General features: G+C 37.6%; 1 protein-coding gene and 1 pseudogene across 1 annotated transcript in view; one reads left to right on the top strand and one right to left on the bottom strand.

Moving 5' to 3' along the window:
- LOC133659668 (hemicentin-2-like) overlaps positions 1-15,153 on the bottom strand; it is a 29,874-nt pseudogene that overhangs the window by 11,868 nt on the left and 2,853 nt on the right.
- LOC133659667 (carcinoembryonic antigen-related cell adhesion molecule 5-like) overlaps positions 7,506-15,153 on the top strand; it is a 30,549-nt gene continuing 22,901 nt past the window's right edge. Inside the window, exons 1-4 of the mRNA XM_062062249.1 lie at positions 7,506-9,122; positions 9,695-9,838; positions 14,357-14,493; positions 14,586-14,821. The gene's annotated coding sequence lies outside the window, so the exon portion shown is untranslated. The remainder of the gene's footprint in view (positions 9,123-9,694; positions 9,839-14,356; positions 14,494-14,585; positions 14,822-15,153) is intronic.

Here is a 15,153-nt window from a genome sequence, read left to right as displayed (position 1 = left end):
TGCACTCGGGCGGAAGGCAGGCTACACCCTGGACAAGAGGCCACCTCAACGCAGGGCCTCAGCTGTACGTTGTTTCTGATCGGTTTAAATTGCGTGGTGCCTTCCGTGGTTGGTTAAATGTACGCAAATCTCAGATAAGCACACGTAGATTGTATTACACGCTCACAAATCTGGATGAACTCGATTAAATCTTACACGGCAGAAGTGTCGCAAAAGTCACGTATAAGTAGAGAGCTAGAGGTGGGAATATTTGGGCACCGCACGATTCGATGATGATTCAGGAGCTGCTATTCGATTAAAAATCAATTACTAATGCATCTTTAATTTATGAATATTGATGCAGTTTTACATTTCTTTTTGTGTCACTGAGTTCTTAGAGTGCGTATCCTGTATTAAAAACTGGTTGTCCTCAAATTTCTTCCAGATAAATTCAAACAAAACGGAAACTCTGATAATTACTCCCGATTAAAAGATCCCCCTGATCAAGAACTCCCTTGGTGCTCTGGGTGCATCTGTTAAAAGCAGCCTCGGAAACCTAGGGGTTGTGTTTGATCAGTCCATGTCTTTGGAGGGTCACTGTCATCAACTGACCCGAAATTGTTTTTATCATCTCAGAAATATTTCTAAAGTATGAAATTTGTTGTCAAAATTTGATCTCGAAATTATCATTCACACGTTAATTTCGTCTCGCATTGACTATTGCAATTTTCTCTTCAACAAGTCAATGCTAAAGAAACTTCAGACGGTACAAAATGCGGCTGCCAGACTTTTGACCGGTGCACCCAGAACAGCCCACATAACCCCCATTTTATCCAGTCTTCATTTGCTTTCAGTTAAATTCCGTATTGAGTTTAAGATTTTAGTCCTGACATTCCGTGCGTTGCATGGTGGGGCCCCTCAGTACATCACTGACTTGCTATGCCCCTACTATTCGGGGCGCAGCCTCCGGTCTTCAGGCCAGGGTCTTCTAAAGGTCCCAAAAACTTGTTTTAAAACCTATGGAGACCTTGCATTCCAGGCTATAGCTCCCAGACTCTGGAACAATTTGCACTAGTCCCTCCGTGAAACTTTTAAGAAACATTTGAAAATTTCTGTTTTTAGTAAAGCTTTTAGTTAATGCACCTTTTAACAATCATTTTTAATCCACATTTAGTGACAAGCGGTAGACAATGGAACTGTTCGGATCTCTTGGTGAGATGGCTCGCTGCAGTCAGACAAATTTTAAAAATGTCTGCATTATTTACAGTACAGGTCAAACGTTTGGACACACCTTCTCATTCAATGCGTTTTCTTTATTTTCATGACTATTTACATTGTAGATTGTCACTGAAGACATCAAAACTATGAATGAACACATGTGGAGTTATGTACTTAACAAAATAAGGTGAAATAACTGAAAACATGTTTTATTTTCTACTTTCTTCAAAATAGCTACCCTTTGCTCTGATTACTGCTTTGCACACTTTTGGCATTCTCTCAATGAGCTTCAAACACATCTGTGAAGTGAAAACCATTTCAGGTGACTACCTCTTGAAGCTCATCGAGAGAATGCCAAGCGTGTGCAAAGCAGTAATCAGAGCAAAGGGTGGCTATTTTGAAGAAACTAGAATATAAAACATGTTTTCAGTTATTTCACCTTTTTTTGTTAAGTACATAACTCCACATGTGTTCATTCATAGTTTTGATGCCTTCAGTGACAATCTACAATTTAAATAGTCATGAAAATAAATGAATGAATGAGAAGGTGTGTCCAAACTTTTGGACTGTACTGTATTTACAATAAATACATTATTATTGACGTTTACTAATCAATTCTATAATCGTGTATGTCCGAATTGCGATGCATTTAAAAATAGATTAATTACCACACCTCTACAGACAGCCTATCAAGGTTTCTTTCTGACAGACCGACAACTGAAAACACACGTATGAAGATCTGAATACACACACTTGGATTGATATACAGACACACAAATTAGTACACAGGCAGGCAAATTGGATTACAGGTGCACAGATTGAGATACACGTTTGCGAAAAATTTTGCTACAATAATACTTCCATAACATTAGTCATAATTAAGCTTGCTGAGCAGAAAACGTCTTGATATCTTTTTTTTGTAGCAGAGAATATTTAAGGGACTCTTTCCACTGCACAAGTCAGACAATATTAAAAGAGGAGCAGACAGAGAAATACAATGCATCTGGAAAGTATTCATCACAGTGCTTGACTTTTCCCACATTTTGGTATGTTACAACCTTATTCCAAAATTGAATAAATTCATTGTTGTCCTCAAAACAGAACCTCCAGGTTCTGTAACAGCTTCTTCCCTCAAGCCGTAAGACTCTTGAACGCATCATAATTAAATTATCCCCTCAACTCCCCCCAAAATGGATTAACTCGCTGGGATAAAAAAAGACAATATAACATGCATCCATAAACGTGGACGCATGTGGAAAAGTGCAATATATTTATCTGTACAGTAATCTATTTATTTATTTATATATATATATATATGCACTACCATTCAAAAGTTTGGGGTCACCCAAACACTTCTGTGGAATAGCCTTCATTTCTAAGAACAAGAATAGACTGTCGAGTTTCAGATGAAAGTTCTCTTTTTCTGGCCATTTTGAGCGTTTAATTGACCCCACAAATGTGATGCTCCAGAAACTCAATCTGCTCAAAGGAAGGTCAGTTTTGTAGCTTCTGTAACGAGCTAAACTGTTTTCAGATGTGTGAACATGATTGTACAAGGGTTTTCTAATCATCAATTAGCCTTCTGAGCCAATGAGCAAACACATTGTACCATTAGAACACTGGAGTGATAGTTGCTGGAAATGGGCCTCTATACACCTATGTAGCTATTGCACCAAAAACCAGACATTTGCAGCTAGAATAGTCATTTACCACATTAGCAATGTATAGATTGTATTTCTTTAAAGTTAAGACTAGTTTAAAGTTATCTTCATTGAAAAGTACAGTGCTTTTCCTTAAAAAATAAGGACATTTCAATGTGACCCCAAACTTTTGAACGGTAGTGTATATATATATATATATATATATATATATATATATATATATATATATATATATATATATATATATATATATATATATATATATATATATATATATATATATATATATTTACACTGTGAATCCACACCAAACAAGAATGACAAACACATTTCGGGACAACATCCGCACCGTAACACAACATAAACACAACAGAACAAATACCCAGAATCCCTTGCAGCACTAACTCTTGCGGGACGCTACAATATACACCCCGCTACCACCAAACCCCGCCCACCTCAACACCCTCCCACCACCTTAACCCCGCCCCCCATCTCCCGAATTCGGAGGTCTCAAGGTTGGCAAGTATGACTTATGTACATGTGATTTTTTACGTTTAATACATTTGTAAAGAGCGCTAAAAAAAACGTTTTGACATTATCATTATTATCATTATTGTGTGTAAAATTTTGAGGACAAAAATGAATTTATTCCATTTTGGAAAAAGGCTGTAACATAACAAAATGTGGAGAAAGTGAAGCGCTGTGAATACTTCCCGGATGCACTGTACATCATGGTGTCACAGGTTTTTCAGGGCAACCTTCTTTATGTTACTATCTTCAGGTACAACTGACATTTTTATTGCCCCCATCATTTTTACTCGTCATTTATGGGAAGCAAGCATTTTTGTTACACTTTCAAGTGACAGTCAACGTGCAGGACACCATACTGGTTGAACCATCGTACGTTTCTTTCCAGTACTTGTGAACGCATCACTGTGGCTGTCTGGTCACGTGATTCTTAGTCGCGGAAATGTTTGTAAACCCGCCATGAGACGACGACAAAAAAATGTAGGCAAGCAGTAGTCGCAGTACAGTCGAGTTCAACACATTTATAGGGACAATAGGCTCTTTAAGAAATCGTAAGTTTAAAAAGAAGACGGGAAAGTACAAAAACAACGAAGATATGTCAAATCTTACCTGAACACAACGCCGCCATATTTGGTCCAGCATGATCGGTAGGAAGATTGACCCGATTAGTTAAGCTCAAAGTGAGCCAGTGACTTACTTTTACGACGACTACTGATATCATTTGGGTTACAAATCAGCAACGACTTTATAAGACTTCACTTTGGGACAGGTAACACAACATGCAACCAAGAAACACGTAACTACCGCGACAATTATAAAGGGCTTTTATTTTGAAATTCCCCTTTTAATCGTTATTAAATCTCCGGAGAGATGTTCCTGAATCCCCCCAGAAAAATGAAGTTGCAATTTTTTTTTTGTAAAAGTAAATACTTGTCCGTCGTAAAACAATTTGTTTATTTCTTATACAATGGACAATAGTATACCGGCAGCTAATTATTTTCATTCATCCTCTTCTGTTTTGATTAGTACACTGTAATCTCCATCCATCCATCCATCTTTTCACAGTTAAAAACAACTTTTTACAATGGGTGAGGGCGGACCTACGTCACTTCTGCCTACCAATCCCCTAGCAACCGGGAATTCGTTGAAAACAAACCAGCTCACAGAGAACACAGCATTGACAGAAAAATCATTTAACGAGCGTTGTGGCTTGGAAGTCGGCGTTAAATCCTTCATTTGCGCATTTTTACTTATTCGCATATCGTGTGAAAAGACGAAAATGTATTATTTGCGTCAGACTCGTCTCAGTGAACTTTAAAGCTTCTCAGGCTTAGCTTAGCTTGCTAGTTAGCTTAGCCTGCGCGCTACTAAGAAAGAGACGCAGAAGTTATCAACAACAAGATCAAGTGTTAGTGTATAAAATATTGAGAGATTTGAGGGCTACATGTATTGTTTAAGTACAACTGTTCTTCGCCAGGTGTTCTTTGGCCGCCCTGGCTTACGTTTTCCCGGTGGTGTCCATCTTAACGCTGCCTTTGGTATCCTCTCGTTGTCCGGTTTTCGAAAATAGCTAGCTAGGCTATAGACTATATAGTATATACCGCATGTTATTTTTGTACAACAACTTCAGCTGTCGAACATTATAAGGTACAAATTCAACAAGTACAACATTAGCACGGACGGTATAGCCAAGTTGTGGTTAAGAAGGTGGATTTTTGTTCCTTATATTTACCAGAAACGAAGTGATCCGAACACACGACCCGGGACTTTGGGGGACTCCAGTGAGAACCGTCCTCGTTTTCCCGGTGTAAAGCTGCGAGCCATTTGTCTCGTCTCTGTGGGCTTTTATCGCGCTTTGACAGAACAAAATACAACCTTTGTTTTCCCTGTTTCCAGTTGTGGTTAGCACAACCAAAAACAACACCGTTTTTCGGCATTTTGGAGGCAGAATGACGGGTTTAACCAGCGTAGGTCGACAGGTTAAAGAGTAATGGCAACGGTTTGTTTTCAACGCCAGTCTCGTTGCTATGGCTCGAAGAACCCGTATGTAGCTCAGTTGCCCGGATGTCGGCCCTCACCCATATCCTCTGTGTCAGACACACTAATTTTGTTCCAATATATATATATATTGGAACAACACACTAATGTCATATATATATATATATATATATATATATATATATATATATATATATATATATATATATATATATATATATATATATATATATCTATATCCCCTTTGAGACACTTGTGATTTAGGGCTATATAAATAAACATTGATTGATTGATTGATTGATATATATATATATATATATATATATATATATATATATATATATATATATATATATATATATATATATATATATATTGGAACAACATTAGTGTGTCTGACACAGACACACATATATATATATATATATATATATATATATATATATATATATATATATATATATATATATATATATATATATATATATATATATATATATATATATATATATATATATATTGGAACAACATTAGTGTATACTTATATATATATACACACACACACACACACACATACAGTACAGGCCAAAAGTTTGGACACACCTTCTCATTTCAATGCATTTTCTTTATTTTCATGACTATTTACATCGTAGATTGTCACTGAAGGCATCAAAACTATGACACCTGTGAAGTGAAAACCATTTCAGGTGACTACATCTTGAAGCTCATCGAGAGAATGCCAAGCGTGTGCAAAGCAGTAATCAGAGCAAAGGGTGGCTATTTTGAAGAAACTAGAATACAAAACATGTTTTTAGTTATTTCACCTTTTTTTGTTAAGTACATAACTCCACATGTGTTCATTCATAGTTTTGATGCCTTCAGTGACAATCTACAATGAAAATAAAGAAAACGCATTGAATGAGAAGGTGTGTCCAAACTTTTGGCCTGTACTGTCTGACACAGAGGACATTGTAAAAAGTTGTTTTTTGATATCTTAAATAATGTTAATTACCAAAACCTTTTTAAACTACTGACTGAACACTTTTGCGGAAATAAAACAAAATGTATACCTTTAAAAACAATACCTGGATTAATGCTGTATTTCACATATCATTAGGTTTAAAAAAACCCACAAAAAAATTGACAAATAATATTCTAAACAACCACAACAACAACAAAAAATCAGTACATAAATAGTTATAAAGATACCAGATATTGCACTGAAAAAAAACAACGCCGGCTCTGTCAGACATAGCCTAATATGTTAGTTGTAACTTCAGGTTTCCTTCAGGCTGGGAAAGGAAAACTTACTACCGTAATCTGGAGTACACTAAACATATTAAGACAGAAACAGACAGTTCCTGCTTTGTAGATGATGACACAAGTTACAACAAGAGGAAGAAGCAATTCAATTGAAAATAAGTGGTTAGCACTCGTGTCTGACAGCGAGAAGGTCTTGCATTCAATCCTGGGGCTCGGGGTCTTTCTGTGTGGAGTTTGCATGTTCTCCCCATGACTGCCTGGGTTCTCTCCGGGTACTCCGGTGTCCTTCCACTTCCAAAGACATGCACCTGGGGATAGGCTGATTGGCAACACTAATTCGGCCCTCGTGTGTGAATGTGAGTGTGGATGTTGTCTGTCCATTTGTGTTGGCCCTGCGATGAGGTGGCATCTTGTCCAGGGTGTACCCTGTCTTCCGCTAGACTACCACTGGGATAGGCTCCAGCCCCGCAACCCCAAAGGGCACGAGGGGTAGAAAATGGATGGATGGATCTTCCCAATTAGAAATAAACCTTTTCAGGGTCAAAACTTTGCCATCATAGAACCTTTAAAATGTGCTGGCAAGGGTAAAACTAAGTTAACCATTGACTACATTAATTTCTTTGTCTTTGAATATTAATAATGACTTGTCGACAAAGACGATTGTTCTGAGTAGCCCGGACAGAGATACATGTACCACTTTTCCTAGGTTCCACTTCTCCGTTTGTGGGCTGCAAGAAACAAAACACTTGTGGAGTGTATCCTTTTGATACTCATTGAGCTGAAATCTCATTAGATTTACAAAAGTGCTGATTTGGCATTTCATGTGACATGGTGGAACCTTCTTGTGTGATTGTTGAGGTATAATTATCCTGAAAATTTGGTTTGCTTTTAAATTGTACTACTCTTAGAGGGCGTATGAAAGTTTCCTCAGTGTACTTAATATATACAAATCATGTCAGTCAAAGAGACAAATGATTAACTGATGCTCAATTGACTATGCAAACAAGCCATTAGCGCACCATTAAGGGACTGTGTCTCCGTGACAACATGTTCACTGTAGACCAGTTTGAGCATGATTGAACCCGATGTTAGATTTGGATTTCATTCGTATCAAATGGCTGAGGAGCTTGCCTCTTTGTCCTCTGCATGTGGATGTCGTAGGTAGGCGGGGAGGACGCCGCAGGAGGCTTGTTCACTCGGATCTCTGCGTATTCTGACGAGTTATTTTGCGGTACAAGCTGGGCCGTCCTGCAGCCCTCCTTTGTCCGTAAAATACGAAGGTCCGCGTAGTTCAACTCCTGCTCCCAAAATAGACAGGATTAATAAATAAATAACTATGGACCTAAATGACAAGTACCTTGACTAGACACAACCACAAAGATGTGCTCGCTGTATACTTTCTTCCAGGTTCAAAGTCCAAATTGAAAGCTTAGAGGAGACTTTGAATCAGGACCAACATCAATGATTACAGACTAGACACTATCAGTCATTATTTAAGGTTGCAAGAACACCACCATTTATCTGTTGTTATACCAATGCAATATTAACCATAGAATCAAGGAGTTACAAAACTCTTAAAAAAGTGTTTGTCCATCTATTTGTTAGTTGGCAAGCTACTTCAGGATGTTGATGTGAAAGTAGATACCGCCGCACACAATTTCATGACAGATGTTATCTCATACATGTGCTTTTCTTCGTAGTCCTTTCTTGGCCCACAGACCTATTCAGTTTTATTGTTTTTGTTTACATAATAATGCTGACTGTATTTGTCCTCTAGTTTTATTCTGTCACATATTACTTAGACTTTTACACTATACTTCATGTATATCAATGTGTAGCTATTTAGAGGTGCTAATTTTCCTGCATAGATGCAAACTGAAAATATTTACCTCATTGTTTGTGTCTGCCGTGCTGTCTTGGCCTCGGCCAACTACAAAACACAAGAAATAAACTGCAACGTGCTTGAAAAACAACACAAATGTACGTCATCTAATAACATCCAATACAATAACTGTATTAAAAGACATACATAGTGCAATGCATTTACATACATAATACATTTTGACTTTTTTTAAGAATGGCTATCAGACTTACCTGTTCTGGTGAAGGTGTTTCTGCTGGTACGATTCTTTGACCGTTTCCTGTTTAAAAATGATTGTATGATCCATTTGTGAATGTTGTAAAAATCTTGCATTCAACAAAATTAGTTGCTGTACCATGTTACCATGCTGTAATGTAGATACCATAGAAAACCATAAAGTTATTTTATTCACAATAATTATGACCCTGTAATCATGTTTATTTTCTATAAGCCCATTTTTTAAACGACACCTTTGCTTGGCATGATGTGATACTTACTGTTTATTGTAAATGTAGTATCCTCCACCAGCAGCTGCTCCACAGATGACCAAACTTGCAAGTACGATTCCGGCTATGCAACCAGCCCCGCACGGAGATGTACTCTCCTCTGTTCAGGTACAATGACAGCAAATTAATCATCTCTCTTGCCATGTGGTTGAATCTGTTGGCTGCTTTAGTAACCTTCTTACCTATTACAGCCAGCATATGTTCAGCAGATACATTTGTTCCAGTTATAATATTTGATGCAATGCAGAAATAGCTTTTACTGTCGGAAAAGTCAACGTTGTTTTTGACAAATATGGAGCTATTGTGTATCTCTGATTGATTCTGAGAAATCCAGGCGTAGGTGGCAGATGGAACAGACGTAGCAGAGCAGGTTAACGTCAAAGTCTGCTTCACGTATATCTCCGTCGGTCCCGATATTTTGACAGACTCTGGCCCATCTGCAACAGAGAATATTGTTAAGTTCTAGCAATGAGGGCTGTTACACTGTTTGGACGTACTCTATAGAGGAATCCGAGGTCGCATGCAATCACACTTAGTTCATACTTACTAGAAAATAGTATTATTGCATTCCTGTACTGTATTGCATGTCACAAAACAACAGTCGCATTAGCAGTTACCTACAGTTAACGACCATGTCGTATGTGGCGTCATCCATGCTGATGGGGTTGCTTATTTTACAGGAATACGGGCCGCTGTCGGTTCTCCTCACAGCGCGGAAGGACAAGACTCTGCCTTTTTCGTGCAGCGCCATGTGGTCATCCAGGACCAGGGCTGAGCCGCTCTTCATCCACTCTCTGGTGAAGACTGAGCCAGCGGCATCACAGGTAAGATTCACCGCCGTCCCCTCAATCGGCTGACTTGTTGTCACCACGATTGATCCGCCCGAGATGTTCTCTGGATGAATATATTCATGCAATATAACATTTGCCAAGTTTGGATTTTATATTGACCTGTGATTGATGCTTTTGAATTTTGCCTAGCAACAAGGGCTAATCAAATCCATTATGTTGCTCTATATCACAAGTCAAAAGTTTGAGCCGCTTTTGAATAAGAAGGTGTCTCCAAACTTTTGAGTGTGGTTCTGAAAAGTCTTCTAAATAATTGCATGTATTCAAATGAAGGAAAATGTTGCATTTTCACTGCATTTACTGCAAAATACTGCATTTTTCCTGGTATGTACAGTAATCTACTGAAAGGGAAACTGATTTTTGGGGGGAATTTTGTCAGTCTTTCACAATCATTATGAAAGACATGACGAATGTTTTTTTTTTTCATGCATTCTAAAGATTAAATAAACGTAAATAAAAGTCTGCTTATAGCAGAGCCAATGGGAGTTACTCTATTCCACCCATAAAACCCAATAACAAAAACGTTCAAAAAGCGCCAGAAATACTCCATTTACATTTTGTGACTTGAATATTAACCAAGTATTAGTGTACCGTATTTTTCGGAGTATAAGTTGCACCTGCAGAAAATGCATAATAATGAAGGGAAAATACATATATAAGTCGCACTGGAGTATAAGTCACATTTTTTGGGGAAATGTATTTGATAAAACCCAACACCAAGAATAGACATTTGAAAGGCAATTTAAAATAATTAAAGAATGATGAACAACAGGCTGAATAAGTGTACGTTATATGAGGCATAAATAACCAACTGAGAAGGTGCCTGGTATGTTAACGTAACATATTATGGTAAGAGTCATTCAAATAACTATAACATATAGAACATGCTATACGTTTACCAAACAATCTGTCACTCCTAATCGCTAAATCCCATGAAATCTTATACGTCTAGTCTCTTACGTGAATGAGATAAATAATATTATTTCATATTTTACGGTAATGTGTTAATAATTTCACACATAAGTCGCTCCTGAGTATAAGTCGCACCCCCAGCCAAACTATGAAAAAATCTGCAACTTATAGTCCGGAAAATACGGTAATTGTTATTATAAGTGCTAACGCAGACAAATTATTTATAGTTGCGCGGAGATCAAAAGCCTGTGTGCCAACGCTGACATGATCGTCTAATCAGCTGCTTCCTTGTTTCCTTTGCTCGTCAAACTTTAATCTAGATCATAAATCATGCCTCTCACCTGGATAAGGGAAAAATGAGGACGTATTCTGACGAGTTAGCACACTTTGACAGCCAATTTTTACCTGGAAATGGCGGGAACGACACGAAAAGATGCTTAGTTCCGCCCCTTTTTCTTAATGAGGATTATGAGTCATTTTTCACATAAAACGGGAATATAACAAGATTCTACCAGTCGACATCCTAATGACAGCAGACATTGCACAGTAAGTGATGATTTATTATGTTTGTTGGCTCTAATAAAGTCTACAGTGAGTATTAATCAGTGATGTTGAGAAAAAAAAGCGAACGTCGTGATGCGTTTTTGAAATTATTGCGCCACGTATGCTTAAAATGATCAAAACACGTACCGTATTTTTCGGAGTATAAGTCGCACCGGCTGAAAACGCATAATAAAGAAGGAAAAAAACATATATAAGTCCCACTGCAGTATAAGTCTTATTTTTTGGGGAAATGTATTTGATAAAACCCAACACCAAGAATAGACATTTGAAAGGCAATTTAAAATAAATAAAGAATAGTGAACAACAGGCTGAATAAGTGTACGTTATATGAGGCATAAATAACCAACTGGTATGTTAACGTAACATATTATGGTAAGAGTCATTCAAATAACTATAACATATAGAACATGCTATACGTTTACCAAACAATCTGTCACTCCTAATCGCTAAATCCCATGAAATCTTATACGTCTAGTCTCTTACGTGAATGAGATAAATAATATTATTTGATATTTTACGGTAATGTGTTAATAATTTCACACATAAGTCGCTCCTGAGTATAAGTCGCACCCCCGGCCAAACTATGAAAAAATCTGCGACTTATAGTCCGGAAAATACGGTAATTGTTATTATAAGTGCTAACGCAGACAAATTATTTATAGTTGCGCGGGGATCACAAGCCTGTGTGCCAACGCTGACATGATCGTCTAATCAGCTGCTTCCTCGTTTCCATTGCTCGTCAAACTTTAATCTAGATCATAAATCATGCCTCTCACCTGGATAAGGGAAAAATGAGGACGTATTCTGACAAGTTAGCACACTTTGACAGCCAATTTTTACCCGGAAATGGCGGGAACGACACGAAAAGATGCTTAGTTCCGCCCCTTTTTCTTAGTGAGGATTTTGAGTAATTTTTCATATAAAACAGAATATAACAAGATTCTACCAGTCGACATCCTAATGACAGCAGACATTGCACAGTAAGTGATGATTTATTATGTTTGTTGGCTCTAATAAAGTCTATAGTGAGTATTAATCAGTGATGTTGAGAAAAAAAAGCGAACGTCGTGATGCGTTTTTGAAATTATTGCGCCACGTATGCTTAAAATGATCAAAACACGTACCGTATTTTTCGGAGTATAAGTCGCACCGGCTGAAAACGCATAATAAAGAAGGAAAAAAACATATATAAGTCGCACTGCAGTATAAGTCTTATTTTTTGGGGAAATGTATTTGATAAAACCCAACACCAAGAATAGACATTTGAAAGGCAATTTAAAATAAATAAAGAATAGTGAACAACAGGCTGAATAAGTGTACGTTATATGAGGCATAAATAACCAACTGAGAACGTGCCTGGTATGTTAACGTAACATATTATGGTAAGAGTCATTCAAACAACTATAACAAATAGAACATGCTATACGTTTACCAAACAATCTGTCACTCCTAATCGCTAAATCCCATGAAATCTTATACGTCTAGTCTCTTACGTGAATGAGCTAAATAATATTATTTGATATTTGACGCTAATGTGTTAATAATTTCACACATAAGTCGCTCCTGAGTATAAGTCGCACCCCCGGCCAAACTATGAAAAAATCTGCGACTTATAGTCCGAAAAATACGGTAATTGTTATTATAAGTGCTAACGCAGACAAATTATTTATAGTTGCGCGGGGATCACAAGCCTGTGTGCCAACGCTGACATGATCGTCTAATCAGCTGCTTCCTCGTTTCCATTGCTCGTCAAACTTTAATCTAGATCATAAATCATGCCTCTCACCTGGATAAGGGAAAAATGAGGACGTATTCTGACGAGTTAGCACACTTTGACAGCCAATTTTTACCTGGAAATGGCGGGAACGACACGAAAAGATGCTTAGTTCCGCCCCTTTTTCTTAGTGAGGATTTTGAATAATTTTTCACATAAAACGGGAATATAACAAGATTCTACCAGTCGACATCCTAATGACAGCAGACATTGCACAGTAAGTGATGATTTATTATGTTTGTTGGCTCTAATAAAGTCTACAGTGAGTATTAATCAGTGATGTTGAGAAAAAAAAGCGAACGTCGTGATGCGTTTTTGAAATTATTGCGCCACGTATGCTTAAAATGATCAAAACACGTACCGTATTTTTCGGAGTATAAGTCGCACCGGCTGAAAACGCATAATAAAGAAGGAAAAAAACATATATAAGTCGCACTGCAGTATAAGTCTTATTTTTTGGGGAAATGTATTTGATAAAACCCAACACCAAGAATAGACATTTGAAAGGCAATTTAAAATAAATAAAGAATAGTGAACAACAGGCTGAATAAGTGTACGTTATATGAGGCATAAATAACCAACTGAGAACGTGCCTGGTATGTTAACGTAACATATTATGGTAAGAGTCATTCAAATAACTATAACATATAGAACATGCTATACGTTTACCAAACAATCTGTCACTCCTAATCGCTAAATCCCATGAAATCTTATACGTCTAGTCTTACGTGAATGAGCTAAATAATATTATTTGATATTTTACGCTAATGTGTTAATAATTTCACACATAAGTCGCTCCTAAATATAAGTCGCACCCCCGGCCAAACTATGAAACAAACTGCGACTTATAGTCCGAAAAATACGGTAAATATTAAATGTTATTATAAATCTGTATGTTACTACATTACATATATACTTACATCATGTATATAAAACCTTGATGGAGGTGTTTCGATGTTTTTTAAGGGCTTAAAGGCAGAATAGATCGCCTCACGTAGGCTCCATTGTAAGCAGACTTTTGATCGCATTTATACACTACTTAGAACGCATTTAAAAAATACATCCGTCGTCATTTCTTTCATAATCATTGTGAACGATAGGCAAAATTCCCCAAAAAGTCTGTAAGACTTACTTAGCACATTTATAGACCGGGGCTTCGATGTTTTGTGTCTTAAAGTTTTGCTGTTAAAGGCAAAACAGCTGTAATTTCCACTCTGGTTCTCCTGAATGTTTGTCAATGATAGGTTTGGTTCCCTGTGCGATAGCTGCACTCCATTAAGAGCCCAGGAAAAGCGAGCAGGTGGTCTGGATTCAGCAGAGCAGGAAAGGACGATGTTTGATCCTTCGGCAAAGTATTGTTCCGGTGAAGATCCTTTAAGATGTACATCATCCGGACCAACTGAAAGATGAGATAGCACATTTGAAACATTACCATGTCCTCAATTACTCAAGGTATATGTTTGTTACTCACAGCTGACAATAAGATTCTGTGGATCACTGGTGTCTTCGCTGACAGCATTGGACGTCCGACACGCGAATGCCGCCTGGTCATAACGGGTTACGCCAGCAATGGTGAGAGTGGCGTTTTCGTCAGTGAACTTAACTCTGTCGCTAGCCATGACCTCGGAGCTGCTGTTCAGCCAGACGAAAACGATGGACGTTCCAGACGAAGAGCAGGACAGACGGACTGTGCTGTTAAACTCCACCAGGTCGGTGTCGTTGACCAATAACATTACATTAGAGACTGGAACTGTGGGTGCAGAAAAAAAGGAAAAATGCTTAAGGAACTTCCTGATGGCTATGAAGGAGGGTTGGTTTTCATTTTAAAGATCATGCAAAATCTACATACAGTATATAGACACTGTGCCACTATGAATTGCACTTAATAAACACACCCTATATATACACACGTCTATTTTTTCCTTTCAAAGAAGACACCTGTAAAGCTGAAATTTGGTGGAGTATTGATAAAAGCCATATAGATTTACTATCCCCAGAAAGCCATTGCTGTATTAATGGCTGGCAATACTTGCCGACGGTC

This window comes from Entelurus aequoreus, linkage group LG11, assembly GCF_033978785.1.
Source record: "Entelurus aequoreus isolate RoL-2023_Sb linkage group LG11, RoL_Eaeq_v1.1, whole genome shotgun sequence".
NCBI classification, from domain to species: domain Eukaryota; kingdom Metazoa; phylum Chordata; class Actinopteri; order Syngnathiformes; family Syngnathidae; genus Entelurus; species Entelurus aequoreus.
Note: the sequence above shows the minus strand (reverse complement) of the source record. Positions and strands in the feature narration are given on the sequence as shown.